Here is a 22,493-nt window from a genome sequence, read left to right on the forward strand (position 1 = left end):
CACTCTTATGGGGGGGAGGTTTGAACGAGTGCCAACTATACTTACAAAGAACAAGTTCTTTGAAGCAAGTTTGACCTTTGGCTTCTGGATGAACAGAGTTTTGCCTAAGGTCTAAGAGAATGTATGTAATCAGCAGTGACTGATTTTGGCTTTGGAATTCTCTTCTTCGATTCAAGCTTTGGGGAGTTTAAGCTTAAGGCTGAGTAGCAATTTCGGCAGAGCTTCAGCTTATGTCGTTGAATCGGTGAATGTTGAAGTGATCCTCGAGCGCTATTTGTAGGAGAACTCTTGAATAGATCCATTGGCGTAAATCGTCCTCAAGATTTCTTCCGTTGGAGAGCAATTCGAATTTGGGTTGAGGCTTCAATCTTCGAGGTTCCTTGTCTGGGTGGAAACGGCTCTCTTTGATGGACAGGAGATGTGACGTCTCTGAAAAGTAACCACCAGATAGGAATGACCTCTGCAGAGATAAGATCCTGAGATCTTTGCATTTAATGCGGCTGTATTTTGTGAGTACGTGGCTTCCTCTGAACGTTGGAAGATCAGTCCGAGGAGGAATATTCAACTGATACTTGACTTTAGTATCTGTCCATTGCGCGCATTAAGTAATCAGTCTTCAACTGATTCTTCAACTGATACTTCAGTTGGTATTTGCAGTCTTCAGTCTTCAGTCTTCAGTCTTCGACACCGCAAGCTAAACTAGAAACGAAATCTAACACTTGAGTTCAAAAAAATTCTAGTCTATTACAATTAAGTCCTATGAATTTTGGTATCATCAAAACAAGGGGTACGATATTCCACAAGGTTCCCAACAATTTCCCCCTTTTTGATGATGCCAAAATCACACAGCAGTTCTAGACAGCAAAAAGACTGAACTCACAGTACAAGTTCTAAAACTGGGGTGAAAACAGTTCCCCCTTAACAATAGAACCTAAAAACTTGTACTTAGAGTTAAGAACGAAACAGTTCTAAAACAGAACAAGAAGAAGACAGAAAAACATAATTAGAGCCTGGACAAAGAGTCATTGTCTTCAGGTTGAGATCAAGAAGTTCTTTTCATTAATAAAAGACTGATAAGTCATCAGTCTAGGTACAGAGCAAGACTTACATTGGAGTAAAAAGAAAAAAAAACAAAAACAACATGGGAAACCCATGGACTCCAGCAGTCTGCTTGGCTGCGCCTTGAACTTCTTGATCTTCATCTTCTGTCTTCGTGTCTTCATGTTCCTAAGCTTGTTCCACTCTCACTTGTGTTCCGTTGATTTGAGGTCTTTATTGGAACGTCGTCCTTACAACTTCTGGTGATCCTTTGATGTCCCATCATCAGTCAAGAAATAGAGGAAAGGTCGCTCACTGACTCCATCTCTGACTTTTCCCCCTTTTTGGCAACATCAAAAAGAGAGTTGATGATGGAAGCTATGATTAGACGGTACCCAACTTCTAGTCTCAGAATCTCGTGAGAAGATTCGAGAACAGGGTGAGTCCAGAATTGCAGAAGAGGAGAACGCCAGTGATGAGGTGAGGAGATGAGAGAGACGAAGAAGTGGAAGAGGGCAAGAAAACGTAGAATACGAAAGATAGAAGAAGGCTGCCTTGGAAGGAGACGAGGGCTGCCTTATGAGGAGAAGAACAGGTTGGTGAATTGGAAAGAAAGAAAGAGAGAAAGATGGGCGTGAGAAGGAAGAATCGAAGCGGTGGCAGTTGAGAAGACTAACACCGTCGATTCGCCGGCACTGGGTCTTTGAAGAATAGACCAGGTGCGGCTGAAGATGTCGGCCAACAACGAGAGAGGTCTCGTTGTTTGTTGCAAGCCAGGGAGGAGTGCAATATATGCGATATGGAAGATCTCCTCCAGAAGCTGTGAAGCTTCTTGGCGCCAGGCATGAGAATGGAAGACACTCACTTTGCTGGATACAAGTGAGGGTAGAGCAAACTTTGACGTCGGAGAGACATTGAGATCCAGTGGAAGGGTCCGGTGAAGACCAGGTATGTGAGCGTCATTCTTCCACTCCATGACTTTTCAGTCATAGATTTCTCCTTTCGTCGGAATAATTTTTCTCTCTGCAACTTTGGAAATATTGAAATTTTTTCTCACAGTGAAGGCTGTGGAGAGTTGTTAGTTGATGCAGAAAAATCGTGAAGACAACATGGTATAAATAGATAAGATTTGAACCATGTGAGAAGATGAAAAGTTTTTCGAAAACTGTGCCTAAAAATGTATTTGAAGAAAAATTCACGTCCGCCGTCACTGCGAAGGACTGAAACTTCAAAAAGTTGAAAGACATCATTGCATTCTGTCATGTCAATGAGCTTCTCAAGAAATTTTATCACAGAGGCAAAAGGTTGGAAAGATTTTTGGTAAAAGATCAGGACAAGTTCCATCAAAACAGATTTTCCCTTTTAAAAACTTTTGTCCTTCTCGGATATTCCATTTTCCAACAATCAGTTAAAGTTTTTGAAAGAAACTGATCAGTTAGAGAAAAGTTTTGGAACATTAAAAACCCAAAACTCTAAACTGAAATAACTGATTTTAAAAGTACTTACTAATCAACTGAACATTGTAGTCAGTTGATACCACTTGATCCTAGTTGATTCATCAGGATGTTTTCTTCTTCTTCTTCAGATGAGCGTTCAGACTTCATTGCTTTTCCACGTTGTAGATCGTAGAATTAGCAGCTGGTTGACCACCAGTCATCATGACTGTTTGAGAAGGTCTTCAAACACAGCATCACTCTTCAAGGTTGATAAGGTCGATCTTTCCACATAGATCAATGAACCTCTCTTCTGGAAGAGCCTTGGTCAGCAGGTCCGCTCTCTGAATTGCAGTGGGAATCCATTCCACAGAGATATTTTTCTTTTCGACATGATCACGGATGAAGTGATGTCGAATAGCAATATGCTTAACTCTGGTGTGATGAACTGGATTCTGGGAGATTGCAATAGCACTGGAGCTGTCGCAATAGATAGGAACTTCCTTTTCGTCGATCCCATAGTCCTTTAATTGATGGACTAACCACAGGATTTGTGAGTAGCAGCTTCTGGCAGCAACATATTCAGCTTGAGTTGTGGAGGTGGCGACTGAAGTCTGCTTCTTTGAAAACCATGAGATGAGCTTGTTGCCTAGGAATTGACATGTTCCGGAGGTTGATTTGCTGATCAAGCTTGCATCCACCGAAGTCTGAGTCTGAATACCCGGTGAGCTTGATGTCGTCGTCTGCTGGATACCACAATCCTAAATTGGGTGTGCCTTTAAGATATCTTAGAATCCGCTTTGCTGCATCCAAATGAGGTTCCTTTGGATCTGATTGATATCTTGCACATACCCCGACTGCAAATGCGATGTCTGGTCTGCTCGCAGTCAAATACAGCAAAGATCCAATGATTTCTCTGTACTTCGTTGAAGAGACATATTTTCCTTCTGAACCTGGATCAACTTTCCAGTTTGTGTTCATTGGGATCTTGACTGACTTCATGTGCTGAATACCGAACTTGGCTATCAGTTCCTTGGCATACTTGGACTGACTGATCAGTATTCCTTCGTTGGTATGCTTGACTTGCAATCCGAGAAAGAAATTCATTTCTCCCATCATGGACATTTGGAACTTGTTGGTCATGATGTCAGCAAACTTCTTGCACATGTGTTCGGATTTGGATCCGAAAATTATGTCATCGACATAAATCTGAACAAGCAAGAGATCTTCTCCTTCTTTGAGAGTGAACAGAGTTCTGTCCACAGATCCTTTCTTGAAACCTTGTTCAACAAGATACTCCGAGAGAGTATCATACCACGCTCTTGGTGCTTGCTTCAATCCATAGAGCGCTTTCTTCAGCTTGTACACCTTTTCTGGTCCAGCAACCTCAAACCCTGGAGGTTGTTCTATATAGACTTCATCTGTGAGCACTCCATTGAGAAATGCACACTTGACATCCATTTGGTGTACCTTGAAACCTTTGTGAGCTGCGAAGGCTAAGAAGAGTCTGACTGCTTCCAATCTGGCAACTGGAGCGAACGTCTCGTCGTAGTCGATTCCTTCTTCTTGACTGTATCCTTTAGCTACAAGCCTTTCTTTGTTTCTCACAACGTTTCCTTCTTCGTCTTCCTTGTTCTTGAAAATCCATTTCAAGCCAATTACCTTTGCATTTTCTGGTGGATCCACAAGCTCCCAAACTGAATTCTGGTTGAATTCATTTAGTTCTTCTAGCATTGCGATGACCCAATGAGTAGACTTCAGAACTTCTTCAATATCCTTCGGCTCTGTAGATGATAAGAAACAGCTGAAAATATTATCTTCGTTGATGCAGTTCTGGTTGATGTTGAAGACGAGGTTGCACATTGATCTCCGAGTCTTGACGCCATCTGATGGTTCTCCAATGATGTTCTCCTTTGAGTGGAGTTCAAACCAACCATCTTCGATACTTCTTGATCTCTTCTGGAGATGGTGGGGCTTCTTCGGTCAGAATGGTTCTGAGGTGTTGAGCACCTTCTGGAGCAGGGGAGAGTTGAGCTGGAGCTGCTTCACCACGTTCAACTTGATCTTCAGCAACTGGAGTTCCCCCTTAGACTGATGCCATCTGCATTGGCTCCAGTCTGAACTTCACCTTCGGTTGATCTTTTGATACTGAAGCATCTCAGTATCTTCATCTTTGCCTGGGCCCCACACCAAGACAGTAGAGGGCTCGGTGTTGTGGATTTCAGCTTTGGAACATTCAGTGTTCTGGACATATTTTTCAGCTTCTTGTTCCCTGAAATCATCTATAGACTCATCAAAGATCACATGAGGTGTTTCTTCAACACAAAGAGTTTGAGAATTAAACACTCGATAGGCTTTGCTTGAACGTTCTGTTCCAGAGTATCCAAGGAAGACTCCTGGATCAGCCTTGCTATCGAAAGTGTTTAACCTCTTCTTTTCATTGATGTGGATGAAACACTTAGAACCGAAAGCATGAAAGTAGGCAATTGAAGGCTTCTGTTCTTCCATAGCTCGTATGGAGTTTTTCCATGTCTCTGAGTGAGGAAGGAGCAATTCTGCGTGTAGCATGCGTTGTTGACTGCTTCGGCCCAAAACTTCAAGGGGAGTTTTGATTCGGCTAGCATCGTCCTTGCTGCTTCCTTCAAAGACCGGTTTCTTCTTTCTGCAACTCCGTTCTGATGTGGAGTTCTTGCTGCAGAAGTTTGATGACTGATTCCTTGTTCATCACAATACTCACGAATGACAGTATTGAGGAACTCAGTCCCATGATCTGATCTGATGCTGATGATGTTGACTTTCTTTTCAACGCTCAGTCTTCTCAGCAGCTTTGGCAGTTCCTCCAGCGTCTCTTTCTTCTTGAAGAGAAAGATAACCCAAGTATATCGTGAATAATCATCCACAACTACTAAGGTGTACTTCCTACCATTGTAGCTTCTTGGAGTGATCGGGCCAAACAGATCCATGTGAAGTAGATGCAGAATTCTTTCAGAGGAGTGTCCTGACTTTGACTTGAATGACATCCGCGTCTGCTTTCCTCTTTGGCATGCTTCACATTCTTGCTTCTTCTGGAACACAATAGAAGGAAGACCTTCTACCAGTTGATGTTTAGCAAGTTTGTTGATCGTCTTGAAGTTGAGATGGTTGAGTCTCTTGTGCCACATCCAGTTGAGCTCCGAGCTGCTCTTGCTGATGAGGCATGTTTCTGGAGGGCTGTCTTCCCAAGAAACGACGTAGAGACTCCCCTGTCTGAATCCTTTCAGAACCACCTTCTTTTGATTGTTTCTAACAGTGAATTCATCTTTCTTGATTTTCACTGTGAAACCGCTGTCACAAAATTGACTCACAGAACAAATTATGTTTAAGACCAGAAACAAAGCTAACATTACTGATACTGGCGTTACCCATGTTGAGCACACCGTAGCCTTTTGTTTCTTCGATTGAGTTGTCTCCGAATGCAACTTTTGATCCAGCTTTCTCAACATACTGAGACAGATATTCTTTGTAGCCCGTCATGTGCTTCGAGCAGCCACTATCCAGATACCACGTTCTGATTGAAGCTTTAACCTCTTTCTTCTTTTTGTGTTTCCTGACATTGACCTGCAAGGAAGAGTAGCTTCAGGCACCCAATCAAGCTTTGGGTCCTTCGATGTTAGTTCGAGTTCCCTTTGGAACCCATATCTGCTTCAGAATTGGTCTGGCTGATCTCTTGCACTTTGTTGATTGTCTGATTGATGTTGTTGGCACTTTAGTTGGCACATGAGCATTCTTCTGTTGAGAAATTCATTTGAAGGCCTCACTCTTGTAGCAATTCTGTCTGATGAGTGGTTGAGGTCTTCTTTGCTCGGTGAAGTATCTTCCTTGAGATACTCGAGTCTTTGTAGACTTATGGAGACTTGTCTGACGTCCAGTTGCTTGTTGTTGTGGATGTCGCTTAGCTCGTCTGGACTCAGCATGGTTTGGTCTCCATGGATGTTGTTCCTTCTGAAACTGAACTGATGTCAGTCTCTGACTGTCGTGGCCTTTCTTCCCCCGTGATTGGTGAGGAAGATTCTTCTTGATTCCTGATGTTCCTTCCCCGATCTTTGACTGAAATCTGCTCTCCAGTCTTCTCAGTAAGATGATCTGGTTGGGGGCCTTCTTTGCTCGTCTATAGCTCCGTGGAGGTGTAATATTTGATCTAGCCATCAGTCTGCGCTTGCGAACTTCATCCATATCATGATCTCTTGATTCTTCTGATGTTGTGATTTCAGAAGGATCGTCCTTTGAAATGATCATGATCTTCTTTCCTTTGTCAGCTGCAACCTTTCCTCCAATGCTTTTAACAAGGCCTTTCGATGGAAAGTTGCTCATCATGGGTGACTGCATCATGCAGTTGTTGACTGTTTCTTCCAGCTTGTGATTGAGCCTCTTGATCTCATGAGATGCTCTCTCACATTCTGAGTTGGAATTTCTGAGCTTTTCTTCCAGTCGGCTGTTCTCCATGATTAGCTGATCAAGACAAGTTTCATCCGGAAAGTAGATGATTGTCTGATTCTTAGCTCGTTCATCATTAATCTCCTTGTCCAATTTCTGATTCTATTTGAGGAGATCTTCGAACATTTTCCTCAACTGACAGTGATCAGTCATGAGCTGACCAAACTCGTCAGTTTCATCGGATGAGCTATCTCCAGATTCTGAGTGGTCTCCTGAAAGCATCAGGAAGTTATCAGTATAAGGAGTTTTAGAGTGAGAGATTACCTCTGAGCCATTCATTCCATTGTCGTAGCTGTTGTCAGCCACGCTTTCTGATTCATTAGCCATCAGGGCTCGACTCTCATCGTCTGAGCTGGAACTGTCGAAGTCGGATGATTCTGATGTGTCTTTGGAAGAATCAGCATCGTCAGCAACCATCGCTGTCTTCTTTGAAAAGCTGCTGATATTTCTTAGCTTTTAGTTCTCTGCGCTCAGCTTGAGTCAGATCAGGGCATTCATGTCGAAAGTGCCATTTCTTTCTACATCCAAAGCATTCCATGTCTTTGATGTCGTAAGCAGCTGACTTCCTTTCTCCGCTTCGATCTGTGGAATGTCTGGAGTTGTTTTCTCTTCCATTTCCTTTGTAGTGCTGCTTGTGGAACCTTTTGTACTTCCGGAATTTGAACTCCATCTTGTTGAATCTTTCAGTCAACAAAGCATATTGACTGAAGAAGTCCTCTGGGTTGAGTTCCGTTGGTTTCTTGATCTGCTTCTTGCCTTCTCTTGTTGAGGCCTTCAATGCAACTCCTCTTGAGGTTGATGGACCATCTTCGTCTGATCCTCCAGCCTTCTTGTTTCCAAGATTTCTCAGAAGGTCAAACTCATTTGTCATGAGATCGGAGAAAAGCTTGTTTGTCGGGAGCTGACTGAATCCTGGCTTATGCTGATGAGCAACTGAGTAGATCTGCCATTCTCCACGTGGCAGTGCTTGAAGAATCTTCAGGTTGATTTCTCGTTGAGTGTATTTGTCTTTGGAAATGGATTGAACTTCATTCAAAATTTGGTTGAATCTAAGTTCCATTTCCTCGACAGATTCATTCTTGAGCATGAGGAAGGAGTCAAACTTCTGACAAGCTATGGATAGCTTATTCTCCTTGATTTCCTCGGAACCTACGCACATTCTTTCCAGGATGTCCCACATCTCCTTCGCAGTTCCGCACTTGATGATCTTCATGACATGCTTGTCAGGAACGGTGCCGGAGATGATGCTTTTGGCGAGGTTGTCTAGCTCATCTTGCTTCCTTTCTTTGGTGGTGAAGTCTACTTTTTGCTTGGGCTGGACCTTATCGTAAGGATCTTGTTGTGGATCAACAGGAACCCTTTTGATAGTTTCGATGATGGTGATTGGTCCGCTGGTGACGACTTCCCACATTCGGCAATGTTGGGCGGTGAGGAAGCTTTCAAGCCGAAACTTCCATATGTCGTATTTTTCAATACTAAACATAGGTAGAGAAGATAATCTGCTGTGGTTAGTCTCTATCAAAAAAGAGAGAACAGATAGCAAGCACAAAAAGAGAGAGAATTTTTTTTTTTCGAGACCTTTGAGAAAAATGATCTAGTTCAATTAGAACCTTGTCAGATACAGGTAGTTCTTGCGAACAACCTGCTCTGATACCAATTGTTAGGTCCTGAGGGTCTCGAATAGGTGTATGGGGGGGAAATACACCTATGGGCTATTTTTAATCAATCCTCAATCAGAGGGATCTCAGTCAGAGATCAAAATGAAACTTTGCATGCAAACAAAGACGCCTGTTTTACTGAAATCAGTTTTGACCAAACAGGGTTGACGACTGATACTGAAAGCTCTTCAGTAAAGAGTTATCAGTTAAGTTGCTGGAACTTAACTGATGCAAGTAAGGGCTTCAGTCGAGTTTGCTAAAACAGAGATGATAACACTCTTCCTGACTATCAGAAGATAGATCAGTCAGACTGATATCATACGCAGCGGAAATTAAACTTAGTTTCATAATAGCCTCGATGGAGCAAGTTGTTGGTTATGGTTTCTCTTTGCAGTTAGTCAGTGTTCAGTTTTATCAATTGAAACAACACAAGTAAGAATGTAAAACTGAAAGCTGTAAACAACACAGAGACTTTTACGTGGTTCGGAAAAACCCTTTCCTACATCCACGGTTGGTTGATCAGACCAACAATCCACTCCGCAAGTGCTTAACAGGTGCACTGCAAACCAAACCGTGTGCTTGTCGGGTGCACACAACCGTACACTGAAGAAAACCCTTCTTCAGTACGCATGCTTCACTCGCGTCAGATTTCTCTTGCTTAACACAACCCGTGCTAAGACTCTCAGAGACAGAAAACCCTTCTGACCTCCGAATCACTCAAAACACTCTTATGGGGGGGAGGTTTGAACGAGTGCCAACTATACTTACAAAGAACAAGTTCTTTGAAGCAAGTTTGACCTTTGGCTTCTGGGTGAACAGAGTTTTGCCTAAGGTCTAAGAGAATGTATGTAATCAGCAGTGACTAATTTTGGCTTTGGAATTCTCTTCTTCGATTCAAGCTTTGAGGAGTTTAAGCTTAAGGCTGAGTAGCAATTACGGCAGAGCTTCAGCTTATGTCGTTGAATCGGTGAAGGTTCAAGTGATCCTCGAGCGCTATTTGTAGGAAAACTCTTGAATGGATCCATTGGCGTAAATCGTCCTCAAGATTTCTTTCGTTGGAGAGCAATTCGAATTTGGGCTGAGGCTTCAATCTTCGAGGTTCCTTGTCTGGGTGGAAACGACTCTCTTTGATGGACAGGAGATGTGACGTCTCTGAAAAGTAACCACCAGATAGGAATGACCTCTGTAGAGATAAGATCCTGAGATCTCTGCATTTAATGCGGCTGTATTTTGTGAGTACGTGGCTTCCTCTGAACGTTGGAAGATCAGTCCGAGGAGGAATATTCAACTGATACTTGACTTTAGTATCAGTCCATTGCGCACATTAAGTAATCAGTCTTCAACTGATTCTTCAACTGATACTTCAGTTGGTATTTGCAGTCTTCAGTCTTCAGTCCTTCGTTCTTCAGTCTTCGACACCGCAAGCTAAACTAGAAACGAACTCTAACACTTGAGTTCAAAATAATTCTAGTCTATTACAATTAAGTCCTATGAATTTTGGTATCATCAAAACAAGGGTTAGGATATTCACAAGGTTCCCAACAAAAAAGATTTTGAATTACGATAGATTTAATTGTTAAGCATCTTCAAGACTTCTTTATGTCATGATTCGTGACAAAGATATTGATTATTGATTTTAAGTCCAAATTTGTATTTGAGTATATTATTTAAAAGTTGATTTCTTTTAAATCATTTCAAAAGTATTTTAAAAGTTTATTTCTTTTAAGGCTTTACTTTCCTTAAATTGTTTACTAGAGTTTTATTTTAAAAGTTGATTTTATAATTTTTAAAGACTTCCACATTAAATATTCATTTTAAATTCAAAGTTAACACCTTAATTAGATTGGGGTGTTACAAGGTGGTATCAGAGCAGGTCTACTTTCCTGTAGACTCTGCAAAATAAAATTTCTTAAAGATTTTTAAAAGTCACGTGTGACAAAGCCATTCGCCCACTATGCGCTCCAACTTGAAGGTAAAAGTGTTTCAAAAGTTTTTTTGTCAAGGGGATGAGTATAAATTGTTTATATTCTGAAATCATGTTGAATTTTGCTGCAATTATTGAAGTTATGATCAGAAAGTTCAAGTTCATTATGCAAGTTATTATGAGAAACTTCAGTATACGATTTATCATGTTGAAGATTATTGCAGCTATGATTTTGTTCCGGAATATTTCAGTTCATGATATTGAATTACGAACTTTGATATATTTATTTTGAACATTGTCCTCAAATTAGGAATAACCTAGAATTTCCCTAGAAAAGCCTTGGTTTATATTCCCACATTTCCTGTGAGGATGTGCAAGTTAGAAATTGATAGTGCCCATGATTATAGAACCATCAGAAATACACGCAAGTTAGCTGAAATTCTTTTTTTTCTTTTAATTTCTAAGTGGGCCCTCCTAATCGCCGGACGAAAAGAAGTGTCATCGGCAATAACATAGAGGCAGCTGCATTTTCAGGTAAAAGGGGCGAGGCATAGAACAACGGCCTCACCAATTTTCGGAAGCTACCGGCAACGACGTCATTGAATTTAGGGAGAGGGATGGTAGCGCCAGGAGTCGACAGACGAGCACCACCCTTGCCTAACCCTTTAGCGGTGACAACAACAAACTTTTATAGGGGAATGAGGGCTCGATTTGGGTATTCGAAATTTCACGAGAGAGAGAGAGAGAAGAAGAAGAAGAAGAAGAAGAAGAAGAAGAAGAAGAAGAAGAAGAAGAAGAAGAAGAAGAAGAAGAAGAAGGTTGTGTGTGATTGAAAGGGAAGGCTAAGGAGCTCACCAACAGCCCACTCACACAGATCAATTGGTGAGTGGGTTGTCGGCGAGCTCCTTAGCTTCCCCTCTCAATCACACACAACCTTCTTCTTCTTCTTCTTCTTCTTCTTCTTCTTTTTCTTCTTCTTCTTCTCTCTCTCTCGTGAAATTTCGAATACCCAAATCGAGCCCTAATTCCCCTATAAAAGTTTATCGCTACCGCCACTAAAGGACTAGGCAAGGATGGTGCTCGTCTGTAAACTCCTGGCGCCACCATCCCTTTCTCTAAAATTTGGTGACGTCATCGCCGGTAGCTTTCAAAAATTGGTGAGGTCTATGCCTCGCCCCCTTCTCCTGAAAATGCCGCTGCCTCTATATCATTGCCGCTGACACTTCTTTTCATTTGGCGAGCAGGAGGTGCCACTTAGAAATTAAAAAAAAAAGAATTTAAGTTAACTTGCGTGCATACCTCCCATTTTTGACCTTGTCTCGAATACACCCCAAAGTCCATAAAAAGGGTGCATTTTAACCCAACAAGTTAACGACAAGAAACGGCCGTTAACTTGCTGGGTTTAAATGCACCCTTTTTATGAACTCTGGGGTATATTTGGGCCAAGATCGAGAATGAGGGGGTATACGCTCTAGGGGTGTCTAGTTTAGGGGGTGGATTTGTGCCTTAACCCTTTATAATTTTTAAAGACTTCCACATTAAATATTCGTTTTAAATTTAAAGTTAACACCTTAATTAGATTGGGGTGTTACATATCGAGTGTTTAATTCTCAAACTCTTTGTGTTGAAGAAACACCACATATTGTTTTTGATGAGTTTACTGATGATTTCAGGAAACAGGAAACTGAAAGAAGTGTTGAGAACACTGAAGTTTCCAGAACTGAAAAGCAGGACACCGAACCTTCTACAGTTTTGGTGTGGGGACCCGAAAAAGAAGAAGATACTGAAAAGCTTCAAAATCAGAAGATCAGTCAAAGGTCTGAAGCTCAGACTGGAGCCAATGCAGATGGCATCAACCAAGGGGGAACTCCGTTAGCCGAAGAACAAGTTGAACCTGCTGCAGCACCACCAGTTCAACACGCCCTTGCTCGAGAAAATGTCGAACGATTCAGAACCATTCTGACTGAAAAACCTCCACCTTCGCCAGAAGAAATCAAGAAGTATCGAAGATGGTTTGAACTCCATTCAAAGGAGAACATCATTGGAGAACCATCAGACGGTGTAAAGACTTGAAGATCAATGTGCAACCTCGTCTTTGTTGTCAACCAGAGCTGCATCAACGAAGATAAGAACTTCAGTTGTTTCTTATCATCTACAGAGCCCAAGGACATTGAAGAAGCTCTGAAGTCCACTCAATGGGTCATCCCAATGCAAGAAGAGCTCAATGAATTCAATCGGAATTCAGTTTGGAAACTTGTGGATTGACTAGACGATGCAAAGGTGATTGGTTTGAAATGGATTTTCAAAAACAAGAAAGATGAAGAAGAAAATGTTGTGAGAAACAAAGCAAGGCTAGTAGCAAAAGGATATAGTCAAGAAGAAGGAATCGACTACGATGAGACTTTTGCCCCAGTTGCCAGATTGGAAGCAGTCAGGCTCTTCTTAGCCTTTGCCGCTCACAAAGGATTCAAGGTACACCAAATGGATGTGAAGTGCGCATTTCTCAATGGAGTGCTCACCGATGAAGTCTACGTGGAACAACCTCCAGGTTTTGAGGTTGCAGGACCAGAAAAGGTGTACAAGCTGAAGAAAGCGCTCTATGGATTGAAACAAACACCCAGAGCATGGTATGATACTTTCTCTGAGTATCTTGTAGATATTCTTTTTGATCTCAACCTGAAGACAATGACTCTTTGTCCAGGCTCTGATTATGTTTTTCTGTCTTCTCCTTGTTCTGTTTTAGAATCGTTTTCGTTCTTAACTCTAAGTACAAGTTTTTAGGTTCTATTGTTAAGGGGGAATTGTTTTCACCCCAGTTTTAGAACTTGTACTGTGAGTTCAGTCTTTTTGTTGTCTAGAACTGCTGTGTGGTTTTGGCATCATCAAAAAGGGGGAAATTGTTGGGAATCTTGTGGAATATCCTAATCCTTGTTTTGATGATACCAAAATTCATAGGTCGTATTTGTAATAGATTAGAATTGTTTTGAACTCAAGTGTTAGAGTTCGGTTCTAGTTTAGCTTGCGGTATCGAAGACTGAAGACTGAAGACTGAAGAACGAAGGACTGAAGACTGAAGACTGCAGATACCAACTGAAGTATCAGTTGAAGAATCAGTTAGGAACTGATTACTTAATGCGCGCAATGGACTGATACTAAAGTCAAGTATCAGTTGAACAATCCTCCTAGGACTGATCTTCCAACGTTCAGAGGAAGCCACGTACTCACAAAGTACAGCCGCATTAAATGCAGAGATCTTCGGATCTTATCTCTGCAGATGTCATTCCTATCTGGTGGTTACTTTTCAGAGACGTCACATCTCCTGTCCATCAAGAGAGCCGTTTCCACCCAGACAAGGAACCTCGAAGATTGAAGCCTCAGCCCAAATTCGAATTGCTCTCCAACGGAAGAAATCTTGATGACGTTCTACACCAACGGATCTATTCAAGAGTTCTCCTACAAATAGCGCTCGAGGACCACTTCAACCTTCACCGATTCAACGACATAAGCTGAAGCTCTGCCGAAATTGCTACTCAGCCTAAAGCTTAACCTCCGCAAAGCTTGAATCGAAGAAGAGAATTCCAAAGCCAAAATCAGTCACTGCTGATTACACATATTCTCTTAGACCTTAAGCGAACCTCTGTTTACCCAGAAGCCAAAGGTCAAACTTGCTTCAAAGAACTTGTTCTTTGTAGCATAGTTGGCACTCGTTCAAACCTCCCCCCTAAAAGAGTGTTTGAGTGATTCGGAGTTCAGGAAGGTACTCTGACTCTGAGTGAGAAGTCTTAGCACGAGTTGTGCTGAGCAGAGAAATCCGACACGAGTGAAGTGTGGGTACTAAAGAAGGGTTTTCTTCAGTGGTACGGTTGTGTGCACCCGGCAAGCACACGGTTTGGTTTGCAGTGCACCTGTTAAGCACTTGCGGAGTGGATTGTTGGTCTGATCAACCGACCGTGGATGTAGGAAAGGGTTTTTTCGAACCACGTAAAAGTCTCTGTGTTGTTTACAGCTTTCAGTTTTATATTCTTACTTGTGTTATTTCAATTGATAAACTGAACACTGATTAACTGCAAAGAGAAACCTAAAGACCAACAACGTGCTCCACCGAGGCTATTGCGAAACTAAGTTTAATTTCCGCTGCGTATGATATCAGTCTGACTGATCTATCTTGTGATAGTCAGGAATAGTGTTATCATCTCTGTTTTAGCAAACCCGATTGAAGCCTTTATTTGCATCAGTTAAGTTCCAGTAACTTAACTGATAACTCTTTAGTGAAGAGCTTTCAGTATCAGTCGTCAACCCTGTTTGGTCAAAACTGTTTTCAGTAAAGCAGGAGTCTGTGTTTGCGTGTAAAGTTTCGTTTTGATCTCTGACTGAGATCCCTCTGATTGAGGAGTTAAAAATTAAATTGCCCATAGGTGTATTCCCCCCCCCCATACACCTATTCGAGACCCTCAGGACCTAACACAACACATGAAATCAGTCAAGATTCCAATGAACACAAACTGGAAAGTAGATCCAAGATCAGAAGGAAAATCTGTATCGTCAACCAAATAAGAGAAATCATTGAATCATTGCTGTATTTGACTGCTAGTAGACCAGATATCGCGTATGCAGTCGGGGTTTCTGCAAGATATCAGTCAGATCCAAAGAAAGCTCATATGGATGCTGCAAAACGAATTTTGCGATATCTCAAGGACACACCCAATTTAAGATTGTGGTACCCAGCTGATGATGACTTCAAGCTCACCGGATATTCAGACTCAGATTTTGCAGGATGCAAGATTGATCGCAAATCAACTTCGGGAACTTGTCAATTCCTAGGCAACAAACTTATCTCGTGGTTTTCAAAGAAGCAAACTTCAGTCGCCACCTCCACAACTGAAGCTGAATATGTTGCTACGGGAAGCTGCTGTTCACAACTCCTATGGTTAGTCCAACAACTGAAGGACTATGGGATCGAAGAGAAGGAAGTCTAAATCTATTGCGACAGCTCCAGTGCTATTGTAATCTCACAGAATCCAGCTCATCACACCTGAGTCAAGCATATTGCAATTCGACATCACTTCATTCGTGATCACGTCGAAAAGAAGAATATTTCTGTTGAATGGATTCCGACCATAGTTCAGAGAGCCGACTTGCTGACCAAAGCTCTTCCTGAAGAAATGTTCAACGATCTGTGTGGAAGGATCGGCCTCATCAACCCAGAAGAGAGATGTTATGTTTGAAAATCTCCTAAACAGTCACGATGACTGATGGTCAACCAACTGGTGCTCTACAACTGCTGACGTGGAAAGCAATGAAGACAAGTCTTCATCTAAAGGGAACTTATTCTGATAAGTTAACCAGAATCAGTGGTATCGACTGACTACAATGATCAGTTGATCAGTAAGTATCTTCAACTTACTCCTTGAAAATCAGTTATTTCAGTTATGAGTCTTTTGTTTGTTTTCAAAAAGTTTTCTCTAACTGATCAGTTTGTTTCAAAATCTTTAACTGATTGTTGGAAAATGAAATATCCGTGAAGGACAAGTACTTTTAAGAAGATTTGAATTTGATTTAACTTGTCCTGATCTTCTCACAAAATCTTTCCAACCTTTTTGCCTCTGAAATGAAAATCTTGAGAATCTCATTGATTTGACAAAATGCAATGATCTTTCTCACCTTTTGAAGCTTCTGTCATCTGCAGTGACAGCGGACGTGAAATTTTCTTTCAAAAATGTTTTAGGCATAATTTTTGAAAAACTTTTTCATCTTCTTTCTTGGTAAAATAGTCTATTTATACCTTGATGTCTTCGTTTGTTTTCTACATCAACTAACAACTCTCCACAGCCTTCACTGTGAGAAAAATCTCAATCTTTCAAAAAGTTGCAGAGAAAAATTTTATTCCGACAAAGGATAAATCAATGACTGCGAAGTCATGGAGTGGGAGAATGACGCTCACATACTTTGTCTTCACCGGACCCTTCCACTGGATCTCAACGTCTCTCCGATGTCAAGCTTGTGTCTACCCTCACTTACATCCAGCGATACGAGTGTCTTCCATCCTCATGCCTGGCGCCAAAAAGCTTCAAAGCTTCCGGAAGTTATCAAGTTTATTTCAGATATCCTGTACACCTCCATGGTATGCAACAACAACGAGTTCACTCTCGTTGTCCGCCGGCATCATCAGCCGCACAAGGTCCCTTCTTCAAAGACCTCGTGCTGGCAAATCGACAGTGTTAGTCCTCACGACTATCGCTGATTCGATTTTTCCTCCTCACATCCCTTCCTTGCATGTATGACGAGCCCTCTTTTGCCCCACTTCTTTCACCAAAAGCTCGCCATGCATTTCTTTCATTTCCCTCCTCAATTCTATCACTCTTCTTCCTCACCACCTCTAGTCTCTCTCCCTCTTCTTTAAGGTTCGTATGTATGGCCGCATCTCTTGAATATCTCCAAGATGCTATACATATTTTCCTTTCCTTCACACTGCTCTTCTCCACCTCTCCGTCTCCTTCACTTCTCTGTCTCCCTTCTCATCTCTCACCTCCCTACTGGCGTCTTCCTCTTCTGCATCTCTGGACTCATCCTCTTCTCAAGTCCTCTCACGAGTACTTGTGAAACGGAGTTGAGTTCTATCCGATCATAACTTCCATTATCAGCTCTCTTTTTTATGTTGCCAAAAAGGAGGAAAGTAGGAAGTCAGAAAAAAACCTTCTCGAAGGTAGTTCCCTGCATCTTCTTGAAAGACTGAAGATGGTAAAGTAAAAGGATCACCAGAAGTTGTTAGGATGACGTTTCAGTAAAGACCTCAAGTCAACGGAAAATAAGTATGAGTGGAACAAGCTTAGGAACATGAAGACTGAAGATAAAGATCAAGAAGTTCAAGGCACAGACAAGCAGACTGCTGGAGTCCATGGGTTTCCCATGTGTTTTCTTTGTTATTTTTGCTCCCTTGTATGTCTTGCCCTGTACCTCGACTGATCTCTCATCAGTTTTTCTTTTAATGGAAAAAGAACTTCTTTTTCATCTCAACCTGAAGACAATGACTTTTTGTCCAGGCTCTGATTATTGTTTTTTTGTCTTGTCCTTGTTCTGTTTGAACTGTTGCGTTCTTCTCTCTGAGTACAAGTTTTAGGTTCTATTGTTAAGGGGGAATAGTATTCACCCTGTTTTAGAACTTGTGCTCTGAGTTCAGTCTTTTTCTTGCTCAGAACTGTTGTCTGGTTTTGGCATCATCAAAAAGGGGAAAATTGTTGGAAACTTAATGAAATATCATAATCCTTGTTTTGATGATACCAAAATCAATAGGTTTATTTTGTAATAGACTAGAACTGCTTGAACTCAAGTGTTAGAGCTCTTTTTCTAGTTTATCTTGCTGTTCTGAAGACTGAAGAACGAAGAACTAAAGACTAAAGACTGAAGTTGCCGACTGAAGCATCAGTCGAAGAATCAGCTTTGAACAAATTACTTAATGCGTGCCACGTGGAATCAGAGGACTGATACTAAAGTCAAGTATCAGTTAAACATTCTTCCTCGGACTGAACCTCCAACGTTCAAAGGAAGCCACGCACTCCAGAAGTACAGCCGCATTAAATGCAGAGATCTCAGGATCGTCATTTCTCTGCAGAGGTCATTCCTCTTTGGTGATTACTTTTTCAGAGATGTCGCATCTCCTGCTCTTCAACATAGCCGTTCTCACCAAACAAGGAACCTCAAAGATTGAATCTTCAACCCAAGTTCAAATTACTCCCTAACGGAAGAAATCTTGAAGACCTTCTCCGCCAACGGATCTATTCAAGACTTCTCCTATAAATAGCGCTCGAGGATCACTTCAATCTTCACCGATTCAACGACATAAGCTGAAACTCTGCCAAAATTGTTTCTCAGTTAAAGCCCAAACTCTCCAAAGTTTGAATCGAATAAGAGAATCCCTAAAGCCAAAAATCAGTCACTACCGATTACATAAATTCTCTTAGACCTTAGGAAAACCTCGTTTATCCAAAGCCTAGGTCAAACTAACTGCAAAGAACTTGTTCTTTGAAGTTTACTTGGCAAGTTTTCAAACCTCCCTTCGACCGACTGAATCGAGTGTTTGAGTTGTACAGGAGTTCAGGAATGTACTCTGTCTCCGTGAGATCCTAGTGCCCAGTGCGTACTAGGAGTGAGAAATCCAACAAGGTGTGTTGGTACTGAAGATTGGATCTTTAGTTGTTTCGGTTGTGTGCACCCGCAAGCACACGTTCAGGTTTGCTGTGCACCCGTAAGCACGAGCATCGGTTTGCAGTGCACCCGTAAGCACTTGCAGAGTGAAGTTGTTGGTCTGATCAACCGACCGTGGATGTAGGAAGTGTTTTCCGAACTACGTAAAAATCTCTGTGTTATTTACAGCTTTCAGTATCTACTTTCTTGCTTGTGTTCTTCCTTTCATAAACTGAAAACTGACTAATTGCAAAGAGAAACTTAAGACTAACAACGTGCTCAACTCACAGGCTATTGCGAAACAAAAGTTTTTCGCTGCGTGTGTTATCAGTCTGACTGATCTATCCTCTGATAGTCAGTAAGATTAATAACATCTCTGTTTATCAAACTCGACTGAAGCCTTATGTGCATCAGTTAAGTTCTTTTGGCTTAACTGATAACTCCTTACTGAAGAGTATTCAATATCAGTCGTCAACCCTGTTTTGGCCAAAACTCTTTTTCAGTAAACATGTGTCAGAGTTTGTGTTTATAGTTTCGTTTTGATCTCTGTGTTAATATCGAAAATAGCCTATAGGTGTATTCCCCCCCCCCATACACCTATTTGAGACCCTCCGGACCTAACAATTGGTATCAAGAGCACTACTGTGGGATTATGGATGTTGAAGCTGGAACGATGACAAATTGCGTCCACATGTGTGGTGAGACCACATCTGTGAGTCAAGATCTGACGAGATGTGGTCTTTGAGTGTGCTAGTTTTATGAGCTTTGATAGTTCAAAGCCTAAATGTTGGATGTGCTTTGATTGTTGATCTATCATGTTGGATGGGCTTTAATTGTCAATCTGTCTCGATTTAGAGGTGATTTGGATGGTGTTTGATTGGTGAATCCTGTATGGATTTTGGTGGTTATTTGATTGCTAATATGTCTCAGTTTAGGGATGATCGAGAGTGTATTTGATTGTTGAAGCTTATTTTGATATGGCATTGTTAATCATGCAATATTTGACATATTTTTTGTGTGAACATATCTGAATTCTTGTAAGACATGAGATCCTAGGTTCGAGTCCTCCATCGCGCGGTCATTGAATTTCTTTATTTACTTATGTAATTTATATATATATAATAAGTTTACAAAATTTCCTAGGCATTGCCTTTGCATACAACAACTGCACCAAAACAACATCTTTCTTTCACTAACCCATCAAAAACTACTACACAAAATGTACATATTCGCATAAAAAACTACTACACATAATATACAATAACCTGTCGAAACCTAATGTACAAAAACTACATTTTCCCTTCTGAATTCTGCGCAAAATGTACATTTTTCCTACCGAAAGCTAGTGTACAATACCTACAAACAAATGTGGTTGATATCCGAAGTCATGTATGATCATTTTCATTCATTCTTCATCTCTATTTTGTAGCATATAGGTAATATAGCCCATCACAAGGTTCTGTGACTATTCCAAGGTCATTGAAAGTGCATTATGCCTTATGAAAGCATCCTTGCTCATAAAGTAGTTTATGTGAATTGTGTCCTCTCAAACTTTGCAATGATAGAAACACTTTGTTTAATGTCATAGCAGTTAACTCATTAAAGCTTCTATTGGCTGCATTCACCAATTGGTCTTAGTGCACACAAATTCTGTTTGAATACTTTGTATTGCTCTAAATTAACCCAAATCATCATGGCTGGTGAATTGGGGAGGGGGGACTATCCTTACATCAAAGTCATTCTGTGAGGCAATTTCTCTGAAGTTATTGTATAAATCATGAATATGTGACTTTGCATTATCCTATTGAATAAAGATATTCTTACTCATACATGGAGGTCATTTATACATATTATTAGTTGAATAATCTATAATGAAATTAAAATGATTCTGTTAAGTTTGATTTGGCATAATGGGAACAACATACTAGTTCTAAACCATATGGTGGAGCACTACATTAATGCATACAAATTTATGCTCCTCTCCATACCTAAATGATTAAGCAATTCTTTATCATATCTTTGGTATTGTGTCATGTGTGATCTTGAACTTGTGTGTGTTCAAAATTCTTTCAAACTATGATGCTTGAAGTGTAAATCTTAACCTAAGTGGCTTAATAGGAGTTGTAAGATCAAGCTTTATAGCCATTCTATGACCTTGATAAGATCTAGATGTACCCATCTCACCATAGTGTTGCTGCTGCATTTCAGCCCAATTGTTAGCTTCGTGATTGTTGCTATCTTAAAAATTCCAAGCTCTGTATTTGTTGAAGATCAAACTACAGTAACTTTATTCTTGAAGCTTTCGATTTTTTACTTCTTACGATGTATCACTTGACCTGCTTCTTTTTACTTTTTGGCTGCAACACATAGAAGACTCATATTCATCCTTGATTGCTTGATTTGATGGTTGATTCCTTCATTTTACCATAAAAATGTTTCTCATCCTTGGAGGTTTCAAGAAGAAAATGCATTATGACATTTATTTCCTATGTTGTCAGATTTTTTGTCATCTTTTTGGAGATGTTGAAAATGAAGAAGGGGGTTGCGCATTTGTGTGGCCTATAATTATTTATAGTTTTAGATTTAAAGGGAAATTTGAACTCAGTGTAATTTTTTGTTGAAACTTAAGTGTACTTTGATGTGGTTTGAAATTTGTGAATTTTCAATGTTGAATGAAAAAGTAGAACATGACTTTTCAGACCAAAGGTTTTTTCTCAATTTCGGGTATAAAACATAAGCTAATAAGATGATATTAGCACCACAAAAGACACAAAAATTTAGATTTCTTAAAATTTGAGAGTAAGTGGCCCCACAAATTAGAAGTAATTAAATTGAAGTGAATAATAATATTAAAATAATTAAATCATGTGGGGCCATTGCTTATCACAACAAAAATAAGCTCCTTAATTTTTGTGCTGAAAAGAAATATATCACAAATATTGTGATCAGGACGAAAGGAGTACAATTATTATTATTATTATTATTATTATTATTATTATTATTATTATTATTATTATTATTATTATTAGGCTATAGTGAGAAAATTGGGGATTGTATTTAGAATCAAATTGGAGGATTTTTTTTTTTTTTTTAAACAAGAATTATTAGTGAGTTTAGAATGCTATTTTCATGAAATAAACGAAAACCCCAACCTCCCTAAGTCCAATAGAATTTAGGCCCAACTCCCTGGGAAATGACCACTACTTTTTTTTCTAAGGTCATACCAAAGCCCAACCTAGATAATAAAATAACAATAATCCATATACTGCTCCCCCGAGCCCGATCTCGACTTATAAATTTTAATTCCCATCACAATACTCTTCACTCGTGGAATTAAAATACTCCATATTTTGTCGTGTTTTGATGACAGTGAAATCTCGATGATGAAGAATTTATATTCGATTTTGGGGCTTAAATTGACGGGTATTTCTATTCATACCCTTCTTTTTACTCTTCATAGCCCCTTTCTAAAAATTATAATAAAAATAAGTAATAAATATTTTATTTTGCCCCTAATTTCTGCATTAAATTCATGATACATCATCGTGATCTCATAGCCACCGTATTCTCATAGTTAACTCTAAAATTTGGTTGAAGAAAAATGCAGAATTCATTGAACAATGTTCCTATTGCCTTAATATATTGTTCCTATTGGAACATATTTGAACGAATTTTTTTTTTCTTCTTATAAATTTCAGGACTCATACATTTTGGAATACGATGGCTATAGATTTTTGAGGATTTATTGAGAATGTAATTTGAAGGTTAGGATAAAATGATGTATTT

The sequence above is a fragment of the Salvia miltiorrhiza genome, chromosome 4 (assembly GCF_028751815.1).
Source record: "Salvia miltiorrhiza cultivar Shanhuang (shh) chromosome 4, IMPLAD_Smil_shh, whole genome shotgun sequence".
NCBI lineage: Eukaryota > Viridiplantae > Streptophyta > Magnoliopsida > Lamiales > Lamiaceae > Salvia > Salvia miltiorrhiza.